The sequence below is a fragment of the Rutilus rutilus genome (genome assembly GCF_951802725.1).
Source record: "Rutilus rutilus genome assembly, chromosome: 18".
In the NCBI taxonomy this organism is placed as follows: Eukaryota; Metazoa; Chordata; class Actinopteri; order Cypriniformes; family Leuciscidae; genus Rutilus; species Rutilus rutilus.
Genome location: NC_140231.1, coordinates 36000077 through 36018736, shown reverse-complemented (window position 1 = coordinate 36018736; position 18660 = coordinate 36000077). Strand labels below are relative to the sequence as shown.

Here is an 18660-nt window from a genome sequence, read left to right as displayed (position 1 = left end):
TTGACTGACAGCTCTCCTGTCCTCATGTTGAGAGAAATAAAGTGAGGAGGTGTTGTGTGCGCTGTGTAAACATTATATTAATAATATTATTTACTAATAATTGTATTAGTTAAATTAGTTAGTTGTTAGTAGTTATTTTAGTTCAAGACTAAATGTGAACATGCATTTATTCATCTCACTTGCACAAAGTATTCCTCAAAAAGAATAAAAACAGTAAAATGCAATCTCAAAATTTTACGCAAAACGTTTATAATTAACTATGTTAAATTATTCTTACTTTATTAACCAATGTATTTGCTGCTGACCTTCAATGATCTAATTCAACCATGCAAATAAACAAAAATTACTTTAGAAATAAGAAGTTGAACTTCCGTCTCCTGTATCCTATTGTTCTTTAATCCAGAATGGCAGCACAGCTGAAAGGATTGTTTGAGCGGCGCCCCCTACTGTAATCTACTGTACTGTACTCTACTGTACTGTACTCTATATCTACTGTACTCTACTGTACTGTACTCTGGTGTACGCTACCCTATATCTACTGTACTCTACTGTACTGTACTCTGGTGTACGCTACCCTATATCTACTGTACTCTACTGTACTGTACTCCGCTGTACTGTACTCTAGTGTACTGTACTCTACTCTATATCTACTGTACTGTACTCTAGTGTACTGTTCTGTACTCTATATCTACAGTACTCTACTGTACTGTACTTTACTGTACTCTACTGTACAGTACAGTACGACTCTCTACTGTACTGTACTCTAGTCTGCTCCACCCTATATCTACTGTACTCTACTGTACTGTACTGTACTCTACTGTACAGTACGACTCTCTACTGTACTGTACTCTAGTGTGCTCTACCCTATATCTACTGTACTGTACTTTACTGTACTCTACTGTACAGTACGACTCTCTACTGTACTGTACTCTAGTGTGCTCTACCCTATATCTCCTGTACTCTACTCTACTCTATATCTACTGTACTCTACTGTACTGTACTCCGCTGTACTGTACTCCACTGTACTGTACTCTTGTAAACTGTACTCTACTCTATAACTACTGTACTCTAGTGTACTCTACTCTACATCTACTGTACTACACTGTACTCTACTGTACTGTACTCTACATCTACTGTACTCTACTGTACTGTACTCTAAATCTACTGTACTCTAGTGTACTCTACTCTACATCTACTGTACTCTACTGTACTCTACTGTACTGTACTTTGCTGTACTCTACTCTACTGTACAGTACGACTCTCTACTGTACTGTACTCTAGTGTGCTCTACCCTATATCTACTGTACTCTACTGTACTGTACTTTACTGTACTCCACTGTACAGTACGACTCTCTACTGTACTGTACTCTAGTGTGCTCTACCCTATATCTCCTGTACTCTACTCTACTCTATATCTACTGTACTCTACTGTACTGTACTCCGCTGTACTGTACTCCACTGTACTGTACTCTTGTATACTGTACTCTACTCTATATCTACTGTACTACAGTACGACTCTCTACTGTACTGTACTCTAGTGTGCTCTACCCTATATCTCCTGTACTCTACTCTACTCTATATCTCCTGTACTCTACTCTATATCTACTGTACTCTACTGTACTGTACTCCGCTGTACTGTACTCCACTGTACTGTACTCTTGTATACTGTACTCTACTCTATATCTACTGTACTACAGTACGACTCTCTACTGTACTGTACTCTAGTGTGCTCTACCCTATATCTCCTGTACTCTACTCTACTCTATATCTCCTGTACTCTACTCTATATCTACTGTACTCTACTGTACTCCGCTGTACTGTACTCCACTGTACTGTACTATTGTATACTGTACTCTACTCTATATCTACTGTACTCTAGTGTACTCCACTCTACATCTACTGTACTCTACTGTACTCTAGTGTATTCTACTCTACATCTACTGTACTCTACTGTACTCTACTCTACATCTACTGTACTCTTCTGTACTCTACTGTACTCTACTCTGCTGTTCTGTACTAATGTCTTTGATTGTTTGTGATAACAGTGAATCATTCTTTCTGATTCTAACGTCATTTCATGTAATCAGCGCTGACGCATCAACACTGACTCAACATTGTTTCAATGGTTACATGCTAGGTCACTTCACCATGCGCTCTCCACAGTGAATAGCTTATTATCTCTATTTGACTGTTAACCGTAACTGGTCTCACCACAAACGGTATTCTGTGCCCTAAAAACTGGCATATTTCATGGTATTGTGTCATGAAAGGTCATTGTAAAATCTAGAGAAATGTGCGAGGTGTCCAGCGGAGGAGACACACATCTACTGTACCCCTGATAGAGCTCTATTAGGAAACACACTGTTTAGTTGTTCAGTGTTATTATGATAACAGGTTAAACGTCGTAATTAAAATGAAAATAAAAAATTGTGATATTTAAAGTATTATTAATAAATATTGTTTCATATCTTGTTCCTGCTTTATAAATTTTAACCAGTGCTAATTTAAATAAAATGAATGAATATAAATGGATGAATAAACAAAAATGTTGCCCAATTGTTGTTTTTTTTATATATTTACAATGAACGGTTAGTTACCTTTACATCATTAAAAACGGGTGTTTCAACTGTACCATGGCACTGACTCAACTGTAGGCTACCACATGGGTACAGTTTAGACAAGGTTGAGACAACAAGCACCTTATTTTTATGAGCTAATTGTGGAAAATATAAACTACTTGTGGGTATTATGGATTGATAATATGTTAGTCTACAAGCTAATGAAATGTCATGTGGAAATTCACTTCTTTTCAGTCTCTATTTTTGTGTGAAAAATCTAAATGCAAAAAGTGCTCAGTCTATAATACATGTCATAAAGTGTCAGTATCATGTGCACGCATTAAACCATTTTCGGCATAGGCTATAAATGGCACGAGAGATACAATTTGTTGTATAGATACACACTTTCATTAGATCGGGCTGATATATCTTATGTCAAGACAACGATCTCCCCGATATAAAAAAATCCCCCCCCCCAAAAAAGAGTACCTTATTAGGAAGATGAGCCAGCTGACACTGACTGTCCCAATAGATTATCCAAATCGTAACTCTGAAGAACCAAGATTATAGACACCTTGATTCAAGTGGATCTTCTAATCTAAATGACAGCTCGTCATACACACAAGAGGCGTATAATGCGAAAGTGGAAGTGTTTTCAGTTCTCTTCCTCCAACAGTTTTCTGCCACGTCTTCTTCCCCTAAGCCACAGTTGCAGCGCAATAGACATTTGATAGAGCCGTTGTTGTAATGGATAAAGTACGGTAGATTATCCTTTTTCCTGTAGCCTATATTCAGTAAATGAAAAGTTATAGTTTAGAATTGATTTTACACATTCAGACACCAGAGAAGAGGAAGCTGATGATGATGATGAATGATATATAACAGTGTTTGATCTTAAACATCAGAAATACTCAGTTTGGTTTGTCACTATTAATGCTGTTTTGTCGACTATCAGCGTCTTTTATGTTTGTTTTTGGTTCAAAATATTGTATTAGATCATGTTTAGCATATTTAGTCTTTTTTTGCTTGCCATTTTTCTCTCTCTCTTCCATATGTGTCTGTGGTTTGTGATATATGTGTTATAGCCTATATTCTCAAATGCATTCATTTCTCATGAAAAAACTCCACTTCAGTTTCACTAAAATACAGAAAGACAAATGTCCATATTTAAATAAATGAATACAATCTTTTCTCACAGAATGAAAGTGTTAGTCACCTTGTAAAATATGCAGAGGAAGCTTCCGGAGAGAAACACAGCTCAGAGTGACAGAAAGAGTGACTGTGAGCTCTTTCCCTCGCTCATACACACGCCTCCTCTTCCTCATGTTATATGAGTGTATGGGACGCTCAAGGGGTGTAGTCAACATTTCAGACAATATTGAACAAACCAGGTGATCTTTAACTAGGAAATGAATATAATATCTTATAATCTAGTATAACTAGAGGAGAGCGGGGACAGTTGCAACACTTTTTGCATTTCTCTCAGTTACTCAGAGACTATTTGGACTAGACAAAGCAAATTTGTATATATTAATAAAACATCATATAATTATTATCAGTGTTAAATCATACAGTTGTGTAAAGCTTAATTACAGAGATTAATTCAAAACATGCACAATATGAACAAACAGTGAATTTGGTGAATGTTCTGCTGTTAGACAAATATTCACACAGCTTTCTGAAGAGAAAAGTTTCTGTCGATATCGCGTCACAAGAACTCTCTGATTATGATGTGTGAATGAATCACTTTAGACCAAACCTAAATGTGCTGTGTATCTGCAATAAACAAGCATGAGCTGAGCCAACCTGACACTTTCTTAAACAGAAGCTGGAAACTCCACATCAAAAGCAAACAGAACAGTGGTGTAGTTTTTGCATTTAAAAATATGCACAAAGATTTTACCAGACACACACACACACACACACACACACACACACACACACACATGTCTGGTTCACTATCTTTGTGGGGACTCTCCATAGACGTAATGGTTTTTATACAGTACAAACTGTATATTCTGTCCCCTTACACTAACCCTAACCCTAACCCTACCCATCACACACACACACACACACACACACACACACACACACTAACCCTACCCCTAAACCTGCCCATCACAGGAAACATTCAGCATTTTTACTTTCTCAAAACAACTCATCCTGTGTGATTTATAAGCCTTTTGAAAAGTGGGGACCGCTGGCTGGTCCCCACAATGTAGGTGATCTCAGGTTTTACTATTCTTATGGGGACATTTGGTCCCCACAATGTAATATAAACAAGGGCACACACACACACACACACACACACACACACACACACACACACACACACACACACACACACACACACACACACACACCTTAATACTATGTCATTTGTTCACAATGTCCCACCACACAATAAATCATTATACCATTACGACTAGACACATTCAAAATGCAAAAAGATTTGTTTTTCCAAACTGTTTGGAGCAATTTGTTATATTTTTGTATAGGCTATTTGTAATTTTGAAATATAACATTAAAGAGTATATTTGATGTGATTAATTGCTCTGTCATTTATCAGATTTACCAATTGTTATAATTTCAATTTGTGCTGGTTAATTATGAACAATGGTTAAAATTGGGGGGCGGGGACGGACGGGCGGGGGCGGGGCTCCATTAGGGCTCCTCCCCTAACCGCATGTGATCTCACTCCAAGCTTTTGATAAAACTTGAGAACCCTGTACGCGTACCTACTGCGCGCACCCGACGCAGAAGTATAAATTGGCCATAAGCGGATCCACAACAGTTTTGCCGCGTACACTGTTGTTATGTGTCGTCATCACTGTCCCGCCTTCTCCTTGGTTTGCTGGTATATGGGGGATTAATTCTCGCCGAGGAAACTGTGCTGCTGCTGTCATTCAACAAAAATCATATTGTGTTTGATACAAGACTAACTAGACTAAACCAAGTGAAAAAAAGTAAAAGTATTTTATTTTCTCCATAAGGCAAGTTATTTTTAACGAAAACTTATAAACTGTTATAGACGTATACTGTAAGCAGACCTGTTACTATCCGAGGCTCTTAATCAGTAGAGTATATGCGTTTGTTAAAGTCATCCATTTGCATTATTTCAACTTCCTTTAAATAATTATATTTTTATTATACTTACATTTATTATAATGATTTTTTACTTTTTTTTTTTTTTATTCCTCACCTTAATTTCTAATTATTTTGCAGTTAACACGTGTCTTTTCTTCTCCACCTGTATTTGTCTGACCCTGCTGACTCAATGAGCATTTCACTGTCCAATGGTCATGCCTTAACTGCAATCTCTAGTATTGCATTAGTATTGCATTCTTCTCATGGGGATTTAATAATTTTTTATTTTTCAGTCTGAGTTAAATCGTGTATTTGGCTTATTTTATCAGTAAAACAAAACGTGCCTAATAATTATGCACACCTGAATTAAAGGCATTTTTCATTTCCAGCCTTCATGAACAATTATATATCTCTTATAAATTATTAAATACAAAATTAATAGTAGTTATTAAGATTAATATGGTTTGGAATTGGCAAAATGTGCCTGGGAATAAAATACGATCAGAAAATCAACGTGCCTAATTTTGCACGCACTGTATTTGTTTTTCATGAGATGTATTTTTGTCATACTGTCCTGACATTTTGTATGAATTAACCAAAACTTACTTAGTTTGAATTATTGTTGTGTTGACTTCTAAGTGCCATGGTTAGCATGTGTCAGAGTCAGTGTGTCTAGCAGGCGTATGATGATCTGTCATGACTCATGGCTGATAGTGTTCAGGACGGTTGCAACAAGTTATAAATAGCATGTTTAATAAAAGTTTGTTGCATTGCAAATTGTTCAATTCTTCCTGTCTGACACTGAAATATGGAGAGATTGAATAGCATCTGTAACACCTGATCACTGAATATATGAATGTCTATGTTCTACACATGAACTAACAAAACTCAATAACTGTTATTTGATAAATATGACTAAATAAATAATATGATACAATAATATTATTGTATAAATATATAATACTATAATATTATAGTAGGCCTAAAACAGTTAATATTTTCAGAATTGTATGCTCATTGAGACAAAAAGCTCAAGTTAATTAGTGAAATTTAAGGTATTTTTAACGTGTTGCAACCGTCCCTGGGTCAGACTCAGTTACAGACAGATGCAAGTATTGTCTCCTCCAGTGGAGGTTCTCCTGTCACGACCAACACTCTTTACCAGTGTGTATGTGTGTGTGTGTGTGTGTGTGTGTGTGTGTGTGTGTGTGTGTGCTCTTTTACTGTCAGATGATGGTCACACACATCTTAAAGATGACATGTCTTCCACAGGTAGGTTTAGGGGGTCCTGTTAGTGTGTGTGTGTGTGTGTGTGTGTGTGTGTGTAATGTGTGTGTGTGTGTGTGTCTGAAGTGTGGCCTGGTAAACCTTACATTATGGGGACAAAATGTCCCCACAAGGATGGCAATATCCGAAATCCTTGTTCGTGTGGGGACATTTTTTGGTCCCCATGAAGAAAACGGCTTATAAATCAAAAAAGTTATGTTTTTTTGAAAATGTGAAATTGCAGAAAGTTTTCTGTGATGGGTAGGTTTAGGGGTAGGGTTAGTGTAAGGGAATAGAATATACAGTTTGTACAGTATAAAAATCATTATGTCTATGGAAAGTCCCCATAAAAAATTAAAACACTACATGTGTGTGTGTGTGTGTGTGTGTACACAAGAGTACACACTGCAGCTTATGAAATGTGTTTTGTGTTGTAAGTGTTTGTTGCACATTTTGACGCCTTGATAACATTGATATATTTAATGTTCTGGCCTAAAAATGTTAGACGAGCTTTCTTAATTCCAACTTACCTTCTCCATCACGACGTGTGTTCGCGTGATGTTGTTGGTTACTTAATAACGAACGTACGGCGGCCGAGAATTTTCCGTCAACTTCCGTGTGTTCGCGCCTATGGTTCGCGCATCTATGTTGCCTAGTAACGAACGCAATCTGGCCGAGATACGTGCAGAGAATGTCTGATACGTGCTGGCGGCAGGAAGCTTCACTTTGTGTGCCTGCGCCTCGTATACAATGTTATATATAAAGCTTGCAGGACAACTTGGTTGGCATTGCCTTTTCAGCGTGAGAAATACACGGTGTGGCGTGTGAGCGTGTGAACTGGTTGAATTGCGTGTGTCTCACGGCCAATGCGTGAGACTTGAGAACCCTGTACGCGTAGCATACACATAGACGTGTATCATACATCGTACTAGTGATGTAGTACTCGAGTCCGGTCTCGAGACCGATTTCTGCTTTCTCGGACTCGACTCGGACTTGTTCATACAAAGACTCGGACTCGACCCTTCAAAGACTCGGTCTTGACTCGGACTCGGCATAGGCGGTCTCGTCCCATCACTAGTCCACTAGAATACATGCCACTAGAAAATTTTAATTGACTGTTCGCAAAGACCCGCCCCCCTTAGGGAAACGGAAAAAATAAAAAACTTGCCTTGCCTTGCCTTAGTTACTGTCGCTATGTCCGACAAGCTACACCGTTCTCACGCCACACCATGTTCTCACGCAGTGAAAAATACATCGCGGAGCAGAGAGGAGACTGACAACACGCTGAGGACAGACAGACCAGGTTACTTTTCGGTTACTTTTGATATTAAACATATTAAACAAAGTCTCGCCTTTCAAATTTGGTCATTTTTTAAAAGAAATTTAAACAATAAATACCGTTTTGTGGCTCTTAAATGTGTAGTGACAGATCGCTGTAGAGCATCAGTTAAAGCTGCTCGTGAACCGATCATCTCTTCCTTCTAGTTAATTTATAGCCTCAAATAAACATGAACTAACATAAGAAGCAATGTTGTTTTAACCACGGAAAGGCGTCAGTACACTCCGTGTTTCAAGTTCAAATCCTCCCATATTAACCAACGGACTCGGTCTCGACTCGGACTCGACCCTTCAAAGACTCGGTCTTGACTCGGACTCGGCATTGGCGGTCTCGTCTCCATCACTACGTCGTACCCTTCGCCGTACCCTGACGCGCACCTCCTCAAAAATGTAACTACGCGTCGCGACGACGCGGACCGCAAGATCTGTGATTGGTCGGCTTGGTAGTATCGCGTTTCCTCCTACACATCTCCGGCGTGTTCTTCTCCACCGCCCGTCATTTTTAAATTCGGTTCAACGTCAACAGGTTCACGGGTCACACGTACCATCTCCTCCGACGCCTTCTCTCGTTTCTGCCTTTTAGTTTTAGTAATTTCACTAAAATTAACTGTTTTTCCACCTCAATAAGCTCCAACTCCAACATGATCCGCTCTCTTTCAGTCGCTTAGTAGCCTAAACTCAAAACAGTAAATGCTCATGACTGCGTCGCCTACGTGCGTAGCATTATTTAACAGCTGAGCTGACTTTTCTTGTTCAAAGAACTATGACACTGGCACAAAGACAATGTAGGCTACACACTCCAGCTGAACAAGTTGTCACTTCACTATAAATACGGAAAAAAGATAACAACCCCAAAGGTTGGACATGGCAACATTGCAAGTGCGCGCTTGGTGAAGCTTTAAAACACAGCAGAGCGAGACAAACATGTTCTTCAAGCGCATGTTTAGGTTGCGCAGTGGAATGGAAAAAAACGTCACACATGTCCTGAGATAGCACAAACTTAAGCGACTTAAACGAGACATTAGAAACCAGAGGGGAATGGGAATTTTGTCTTAATGAAAATTATATATTGGATCGCGGGTATAATTTTGTCTTCACGATAGGTGGCCTATCAATTTTCTTAATCCTAGTCTATTAAGCAACTCCTAAACCTTTACAATTTCTCGATATAAAACAATATAAATCACCTGACAGCCAGACAAAAAAAAAAATCACTTTCGTTACAGCCTTTATTCACATAAAAGTGAAAGCAAAGGGACGGGATCGAGACCACAAGCTCGATAATGTGTTGGAGCGCTAAACAAGAGGATATTAGAAATGGTCGTGTTTAGGTTGAAATATAAATGTAAAAAAATAAATAATAATTTAACGAATTAAAAAGATAAGGCATTTTGATTTTCAGTCAATCTATTGACGCCAGAGGAAAAGGAGAGAGAGCGACATAAACCAGTTCAAGGATTACTTTAGGTTTGGTTTACATCAGGTCAAGACAGGTGACACTCATGTTTCAAAGAGGCTCAGTCTAATGCATACTCTTTTGATAGCCTTACATACAAAATGCAAATATACTAACAAAAACTGTACTATCTTTAAATATATTAAAAGTATATTAGCATCATGCCTTTACCTATTTACACAATACAACTTTTAACACACTTTAAAATAATTGCACTTTAGTATATTTTCTAAAAATATATTTGAAAAAAATATAGCCTACTTGAAGTGAAAATTTGGTTTATTTTTTAAAATGTATTTTGATGATACCTAATATATAATATTAGGTATCATTTAACTGTGTGCTGGAAATAATCATTGTTACAATGCATTGAAAGTACTTTCAAAAATACATTACAGCATACAATATTTTGTACAAAGTATAGCTAAGTTTTATTTATCTAATAATGTACATTTGTAATTGAAGACAAAGTATGCAGTTTGTAGTATTTGGAATAAGCCAAAGGTATTAATGATCCTATATCCTTGTGTGCTAGTGCGCTGACGTGCTTCAGGAGACATGAGTTCAAGTCCCGGCTCGTGGACCTTTCCTGATCCCTCTCTCTCTCTCTCTCTCTCTCTCTCTCTCTCTCTCTCTCTCTCTCTCTCTCTCTCTCTCTCTCTCTCTCTCTCTCTCTCTCTCTCTCTGAGCGGATGCTGTGAGTGAGTGGGCGGAGTTTGCTGTGAGAGTACTGCTGGTGTGAGTGCTGAGTACGGGCCGAGTGCGTTTGGACTCTGTGAGTGTGAGTGAATCTAATTTCTTTCTTTCTGGCTTTTTTTCTGGTCTTTCTTTTGTTTGTTGTTGTTGTGCGTTTTGAGGGGGGGTTTGTTGTAGTTGTTTTGGGCCGCGTGCCACCTTACCGGGAGCATGACGGCCCCACACTCACGGTGTTGTTTGGGTTCATTGACCCGGCGTCATGGCGTGAAAGTGGCGTCCGCGGTTAGTGTGGAGAAGTGCTGTCTTGCAGTGGGAGAGGTAGTTGGGCATGAAAACATAATGTCTGCCTCCAGGATGAATAATGCCACTGTGGTATTTCTCAGTACTGTCGAAAAGGCTAATGAATTAGTTGAGACAGGAATAGTTCTTGACGATCTGTTTAACCCTGTACTTCCGCTTTCTACACCTTCAAAGAAAGTTACGCTATCTAATGTGCCGCCGTTTTTAAGTGATGAAATACTAGCTAAGGCTTTGTCTCGGTATGGAAAACTTGTCTCCCCCATTAAAAAGATCCCTATCGGTGGTGGATCGCCTTTATTAAAGCATGTTGTTTCATTTAGGCGGTTCGTCTACATGGTAGTGAATGATGATGCTGATATGGATCTGTCTTTGCACTTTCGGGCGGATGATTATGATTACATCATTTACGTGACATCGGGAAACATGAGATGTTTTAGTTGTGGCCAAACTGGTCATTTAATTCGTGCTTGTCCCGGGAAAAATTCAAACAATGTGTCAGGTGGTGGTGACGTCAGAAGTGATGTTGTTGTTAGTGCTGAAGCAGGGCCGGTTGACGAGACTCCGGGTGGGTCAGGGACAGGGTTACACGTCTCAGAGGCTAGAAGTGATGTTGTTCCTGTGATCGCTGTAACTGAAGAATCTGCGCTTGAAAGTAGTTTCTGGTGTTACATTAGTTGTGTCTAATGTTCAGGTGGGGGGAGCCGTTATTGAGGCAGAGAAGCATTTAAACGATGCTCTCGATGTTGAGCTGCAGCCTACTGTGGAGAACATAGGTGACGTCATTCCAATGGAAACGGAGCAGGCAGATTTTAAAGTCCCGTTAAAGAGGAGGAAGCCTGGTAGAACTGGGGTTGATAGACACGCGAAAAAGTCAGATACAAGTGATTTGTATGATGACACGGAAAGTGATAGTGCATCATCTGATTCAAGTGTTTGTCTTTCTCAGAGTGATTTTTCTGGTCAGTATGAGGTTGATGATATTAAACTGTTTCTTAGAGCTACTAAGAATAAAAGGGGTGTGCGCATTAATGAATTTTTTCCTAATACAGAGCAGTTTGTTGAGAACACTAAGGCTTTTATGATGGAGGGATCATTTACAAATAAAGAGGTATATAGGTTAAAAAAAATAGTGAGGAAACTTAACTCTGAGCATGGTAATGAGGATAGGGGGGAAACCTAATTTCATGACTTTTAGTGGGTCTTTTCTGTGGACATTGTTTTTCTTTTTTTTCTTTTCTTTAAGTATGTGTCACGCTAATGTTGCTACTCTGAATCTGAATGGTGCCAGAGATATGTATAAAAGAGCAGCATTATTTGAAGTAATTCATCAGAAAAAAATTGATGTAATGCTGTTACAAGAGACACATACTGATTTTAATAATGCTGCTGATTGGGCAGTGGAATGGAATGGGGTTGCTGTTCTAAGTCACAATACCACAATTAGTGGTGGAGTCGCTGTTCTCTTCGCTAAGGGTTTCAGCCCACACTCTTATCAGGTTGAAGAGGTTATTAAAGGTAGACTTCTAAAAGTAAGAGCCTCTTTTGAAAATGTTGTCTTTGTTTTTATTTGTGTGTATATACCAACTTCAGCTGTTGAGAGAATGCTTTTTTTAAGTACTTTGTCTTCTGTCTTACAAAATGTTGCTGTTGACGAGTATTTAATTTTGGGTGGTGATTTTAATTGCACAGAGTCTAATCTGGACAGAAATCATGTGGAACCTCATGTACCCTCACGTCAGCGTCTTGTTCAGTTAAAAAAAACACATGAATTAATTGATATTTGGAGGCAGCTTAATGGAGAACAAAGGCAATACACTTGGTCCCATGTTCGTGGTAATACAATTTCTTTGGCAAGACTGGATAAGTTTTATGTTTTTAAACATCATGGCAGTATTGTTGAGAACTGTTCTATTATTCCATCAGGTCTTTCGGATCATAGTATGGTGCAGTGTGGTATCTGTTTAAATTCGATCAAGCCAAAGAGTGCCTATTGGCATTTAAATACCACTTTATTGGACGACAAGTGTTTTAGGGAAAGTTTTAAATATTTTTGGAGTATGTTTAAAACTACAAAGAATTCTTTTAGAACATTGCAGCAATGGTGGGACTTTGGGAAAGTCCAGATAAAGCAACTATGTCAGCAATACTCTCAGAACGTCACTAGAGAGGTAACCCTGAGTTTGAGCTCCTTAGAGACTGATATTTTAAAATTGCAAGAATTGGCTCACTTGCCTGAGGTGGAGTCTCTTATAAAAAATAAGAAGACTCAGTTATCTGACCTTTTGGGGGTTAAGACGCAGGGTGCTCTGGTCAGGTCACGTTTTCTAAGCATAAATGAAATGGATGCACCATCAAGGTTTTTCTTTAGCTTGGAAAGGAAAAATGGGCAGAATAGAGTTATTCATGCCTTACGTTCTGAATCTGGAGCTTTGCTGACTGACCCTAAGCATATCCGTAAGAGAGCAGCCAATTTTTATGAGTCTTTATATAAAAACGAACTGGGTCCAGATTATAGGTGTGACAGTGCTTTTTTTGAAAATCTTCCTCAAGTGGCAGAGGAAGTCAATGCAAAGATCTCAGGTGCTGTGACCATGGGGGAGCTGGTTAAAGCCCTCCAAGGCATGGCGTTGGGAAAAGCACCAGGGATTGATGGTCTGCCTGTTGACTTTTATAAGTCCCTTTGGTCAGAGATTGGAGAGGACTTGCTGGAAGTACTGAATGACAGTTTAGCCGGAGGGCTTCTGCCGTTGAGTTGCCGTAGAGCGGTCCTGACTCTCCTACCCAAGAAGGGTGATCTGACGGACATCAGGTGCTGGCGGCCGGTCTCCCTTCTGTGCGGCGACTACAAGCTGCTCTCTAAGGTCTTAGCTAATCGTTTGGCAGAGGTTATGGATCAGGTAATTCATCCTGACCAGTCATACTGCGTCCCCGGGAGGTCAATTTTTGATAATGTTTTTCTGATTCGTGATCTTCTTGATGTCTCTAAGAGGCTAAATTTAGATTGTGGCTTATTATCATTAGATCAAGAGAAAGCCTTTGATCGCGTTGAGCACATTTATTTATGGAGAGTTCTGGAAGCCTTTGGTTTTTGCAAAACATTTATAGATCAGGTGAAAGTTCTCTATAGTGACGTTCAGAGCATTCTCAAGGTTAACGGTGGTTTGTGTGTTCCCTTTAAAGCCTGCAGAGGTATTAGACAGGGGTGTTCCCTTTCTGGTATGCTCTATTCTTTGGCCATAGAGCCTTTATTACAGCAGATTAGGTTGAAACTTGAAGGTATTTCTTTGCCAACGTGTAATTGCAACTTTTCATTATCAGCGTATGCTGATGATTTAGTAGTTATGATTAGTAAGCAAAGTGATGTGCAGGTTTTATTCAAATTACTTGGAGATTTTAAAACCTTGTCTTCTGCTAATGTAAATTGGAATAAGAGTGAAGCCCTTCTGATAGGAAGCTGGGAAAGTGGGAAACCACAACTCCCCTCTGGTTTACAGTGGGGAAAAGAAGGATTTCGATATTTGGGGGTTTTTCTGGGTGAGGAGACAGTAGTACAGAAAAACTGGGAAGGTTTAATTGAAAAAGTCAAAGGACGCCTAGACAAGTGGAAGTATTTGTCTCCAAAATTGTCATATAGAGGACGCATTTTAATTGTTAACAACTTGGTGGCGTCTTCCTTATGGCATAGGTTTGCCTGTGTAGATCCTCCCTTGCAATTACTTTTAAAAATTCAGACTCTCATGGTGAATTTTTTTTGGGATAGGTTACATTGGGTTTCACAAAATGTATTGTTTTTGCCTAAGGAGGAGGGTGGCCAAGGACTAATGCACCTTCAAAGCAGAATTGCAGCCTTTCGGTTGCAGTTTGTGCAAAGATTGCTGGATGGACCTTCGGACTGTAACTGGCACGCTGTTTCATGCCTGATTCTACGAAGTTTTGCAGGTTTGGGACTGGACAAAGCTCTCTTTCTAATGGATCCCCTAAAACTGGACACCTCTAAGTTGCCAATTTTTTATAGGAATACTTTTAAAGTTTGGAGTCTCTTTGTTGTTCAACGTCCAGAAAACTCACCTTCTCTTTTCTGGTTACTGGAGGAACCTTTAGTCTATGGCGCTCGGTTGGATTTAACGGACAATTCCTTTTTTCCTGGACTCAATAGGGTGCTAGTGGGACATGACGTTATCACTCTGAGTCAGCTACTGAACATTGTAGGACCGGATTTCAAGGATGAAGCAGCGCTAGCTCAACACTTGGGAATCAGGTCTATTCGTCTGGTTACCCAGTTGCTCATGAAATGGAAAGCTGCTCTTGAAACAGCTGAAATGGAATTGTTAACAGAATATTGTGAAGGTTCTTGTGTTGCAAATCCCAAAGACTCTTTTCCTTGTTTATCTTTGTCTATAAATGTTGAAGGGATTTTTTCCCCTTTTTTTAAAAATTCTGCATCTCTGTGTAATAATTTTTTTTTAAGTGCTGGTAAATCTTTGTACAGGTCTTGTGTTTTGGTTTTTAGCAAAAATGTCTTAAGTGCAAGAGTTGATACTCCTTGGCGTGATGTTTTTAAACTGGATGAAGGCGTAAAGCCTGAGTGGAGATCTTTGTATAAACCACCGTTGACCAAGAGAACAGGTGATTTGCAATGGAAGATCATTCATGGCGCTGTTGCAGTTAATGCCTTTGTTTCAGTTTTAAACCCTGAGGTTGACTCTGGATGTCCTTTTTGCTCTACTAGAGAAACCATTTTTCATGCGTTCATGAATTGTTGTAGACTACAACCTTTGTTTGAAGTTGTAAGCAATGTTTTTATGAGGTGCAATGAGATCTTTTCTCTGGAGACGTTTATTTTGGGGTACAAGTATGTGAGGAAAAAAAGTGTTGTCTGTCAGCTTCTGAATTTTGTTCTAGGCCAAGCAAAACTGGCCATTTATTTAAGTAGGAAAAAGAAAATAGAACATAATCTAAATCAGAATATTGTTGCCTTGTTTTCTAACTTGGTGAAGTCAAGAGTTATGGTAGATTTTTTATATTATAAGTCTATTGATGATTTTGTTACTTTTGAATGTATTTGGTGCTACAAGGAGGCTCTGTGCTCTGTTTTTGAGGGTGAATTGATTTTTGTGCTTTGAGTTTTCCTTTCTTTCTTTCTTTTTCTTTTTATTTATTTTGTACATATATACTTTGGTGTAGAAGTCTATGGTAAATACTAGGTAATGTCTTGTATACTGTATTGTAATAAAAGTTTTGTTAAAAATCAAATCTCTCTCTCTCTCTCTCTCATCTCTCTCTCTCTCTCTCTCTCTCTCTCTCTCTCTCTCTCTCTCTCTCTCTCTCTCTCTCTCTCTCACATCACTTCCTGTCTAGCTATGTCCTATCCCAATAAAAGGTGAAAATGCCTTAAATTTATATATATATATATATATATATACAGTGCAATGCATAAGTTAATACACCCATGCTAAAGTTGACTAAAAAGAGGAATAAAAAATCATATGTTGGAAATTGAACTTAATGCCTTAATTTAAAAAAATAGGAAAAATCCAACCTTTTTGGACACCAATTTTCTTTGTGAATGAATAATGTATCGTAAATAAATAAATGTTCTTCCTTAAAATACAGGGTGCATAAGTGTGTACACCCCTATGTTAAATTCCCACAGAGGCAGGCAGATTTTTATTTTTAAGTATTTTTTTTATATTAATTTTTAGGATACTATGCATCCTGATAGTAAATTTCCAATTTCCAAAATATGATTTTTTATTCCTCTTTTTAGTCAACTTTAGCATGGGTGTATTAACTTATGCATTGCACTGTGTATATATATATACACACACACCCACATATACATATACACCTATGGTATATTTCTTTTATGTTTCAAAGACACTTATAATGAATATGTACTGTATGTGTAACACACAAAAAAAATAAAAACTTTAATATCACTAATCAAGCATGAAATTAGTCCCTACACAGACATATACTTAAAGTATACTAAATATACTTTAAATAGTTCCAATTTATTAAACAAGTACACTAAACAGTTATGCTTCACTACAATTTAATTACAACTAAAATATACTTAGTACAAAATTAGTTGTTTCAAAACAGCACACTTCAAGTTAACTAATCATTAACACACATGAAGTATCCTGATAATTAATCTGGCTGCAAGTGTACTTGGCATATTTTTTTAGAACGTTTTAACCTGAAATAAACATCATTTCAAATATAGTTTTTTTTTTTGCCTCGTGGATATGTAAATTTATGGTCACAACTGTAACGGTAAATTATGCTTTTTTTTTCCTATATAGTGAAATGAGCTGAAACGAGGCACTCATATCGCACTGCTGGTCATTTTCTGCCAGGACATTATCCAGTAATTTTATGGAAATTTCTGTTAACTCTTAAAACACAACCATATGCAATGTGTAAGTCAAAATACAGGTAAAACAATCTAAATCGAAAATTCCTAAATATTTATATATTGTGCCCTATTTTTACAGATGTTTTTGGAGTGTACGGACCAGACTCAACCCTGTTCAGCTTCAGTGGGGGACCAGTCTGAGTTATAGTTCATGAAGAGTGAATAATGTAAATCATTTATATAATGTAAATGAAAAGTTATAGTTTTAGAACTGTCTCGCACATTCAGACACTAGAAGATGAAACACTAAAAGATTATTAAAGATAGGCCTACATACAGTGTTTGATATTAAACATCATAAATACTCAGTTTAGTTTGCCAATATTAATGCTGTTTTGTGCTTTTCTGTTTTGGCTCATTAGATTGTAACTATTTGTCCTTTTTGTTCCCCATTCTTCTCTCTCTCTCTCTCTCTTGTCCACATGTGTAATTCTGTAGTTGTGAAGCTCAACACATGTTCTCCATGCTGTAATTCCTCATATATTCTGACTTTGGTAATATCTGTTTAAAATAATACGGTTGTTCAGTTCAGAGTGAAGTTTGACATCAGTTAATGATTGTTGAGCAATACAGGTTTACATTTCAGTTTCACTATATAGAGACATTAATGTCTGGATATAAATGAGTAAATAAAAATCTCTTTAAAAAACAATTAAATAGTAAATAGTAGTGTTTCAGTTACCTTGTGCTGAGCTGAAGAGAGGGAATTTCCCGTGCAGCCGCTGAGAGATCAGGCGCTCAGAAAGTTCAGTTTTCATATGAGTGGTTTAAACTCACTCCTGCTATACTATAGGCTGATGCAGTCGCGCAGTCAAGTCACTGAAGCCACACCCACCTCAGGCTCAATATGTCAATGTGCCCATGTCTATGTTTTAGGACTGATTTCACAGATCTTTATTTCTTTCTTTCAACTAATTTCTTTCTTTCTAATTTAATCTTTCTTTATTTCTAACTAATCTGTCTTTCTTTCTAACTAATCTTTTCTTTCTTTCTTTCTTTCTCTTTCTTTCTTTCTTTCTTTCTTTCTTTCTAATTTAATCTGTCTTTCTTTCTAACTAATATTTTCTTTCATTCTTTCTAACTAATATTTTCTTTCTTTCTTTCTTTCTCTTTCTTTCTTTCTAATTTAATCTGTCTTTCTTTCTAACTAATATTTTCTTTCATTCTTTCTAACTAATATTTTCTTTCTTTCTTTCTTTCTTTCTTTCTTTCTTTCTAACTAATCTTTCTTTCTTTCTTTCTTTCTTTCTTTCTTTCTTTCTTTCTTTCTTTCTTTCTTTCTTTCTAACTAATCTCTTTCTTTCTTTCTAACTAATCTTTTCTTTCTTTCTTTCTTTCTTTCTTTCTTTCTTTCTTTCTTTCTTTCTTTCTTTCTAATTTAATCTGTCTTTCTTTCTAACTAATATTTTCTTTCATTCTTTCTAACTAATATTTTCTTTCTTTCTTTCTTTCTTTCTTTCTTTCTTTCTTTCTTTCTTTCTTTCTTTCTTTCTTTCTAAATAATCTTTTTCTTTCTAATCTATCTTTCCAACTAATAT

The 18660-nt window shown here is 37.5% G+C and overlaps 1 protein-coding gene across 12 annotated transcripts in view; it reads right to left on the bottom strand.

The window, feature by feature from the left end:
- LOC311277356 (uncharacterized protein) overlaps positions 1–18660 on the bottom strand; it is a 38572-nt gene that overhangs the window by 8080 nt on the left and 11832 nt on the right. For 5 of the 12 annotated variants that reach the window (XR_014625217.1, XR_014625218.1, XR_014625219.1 and 2 more), the window contains one exon: positions 3048–3343. The exons of 5 other annotated variants lie outside the window; for them this stretch is intronic. The gene's annotated coding sequence lies outside the window, so the exon portion shown is untranslated. Of the gene's footprint in view, positions 1–3047; positions 3344–3774; positions 3837–17804; positions 17820–18660 lie in introns of those variants that run through there. 2 more of the 12 variants (XR_014625227.1, XR_014625226.1) reach the window with 2 other exon arrangements.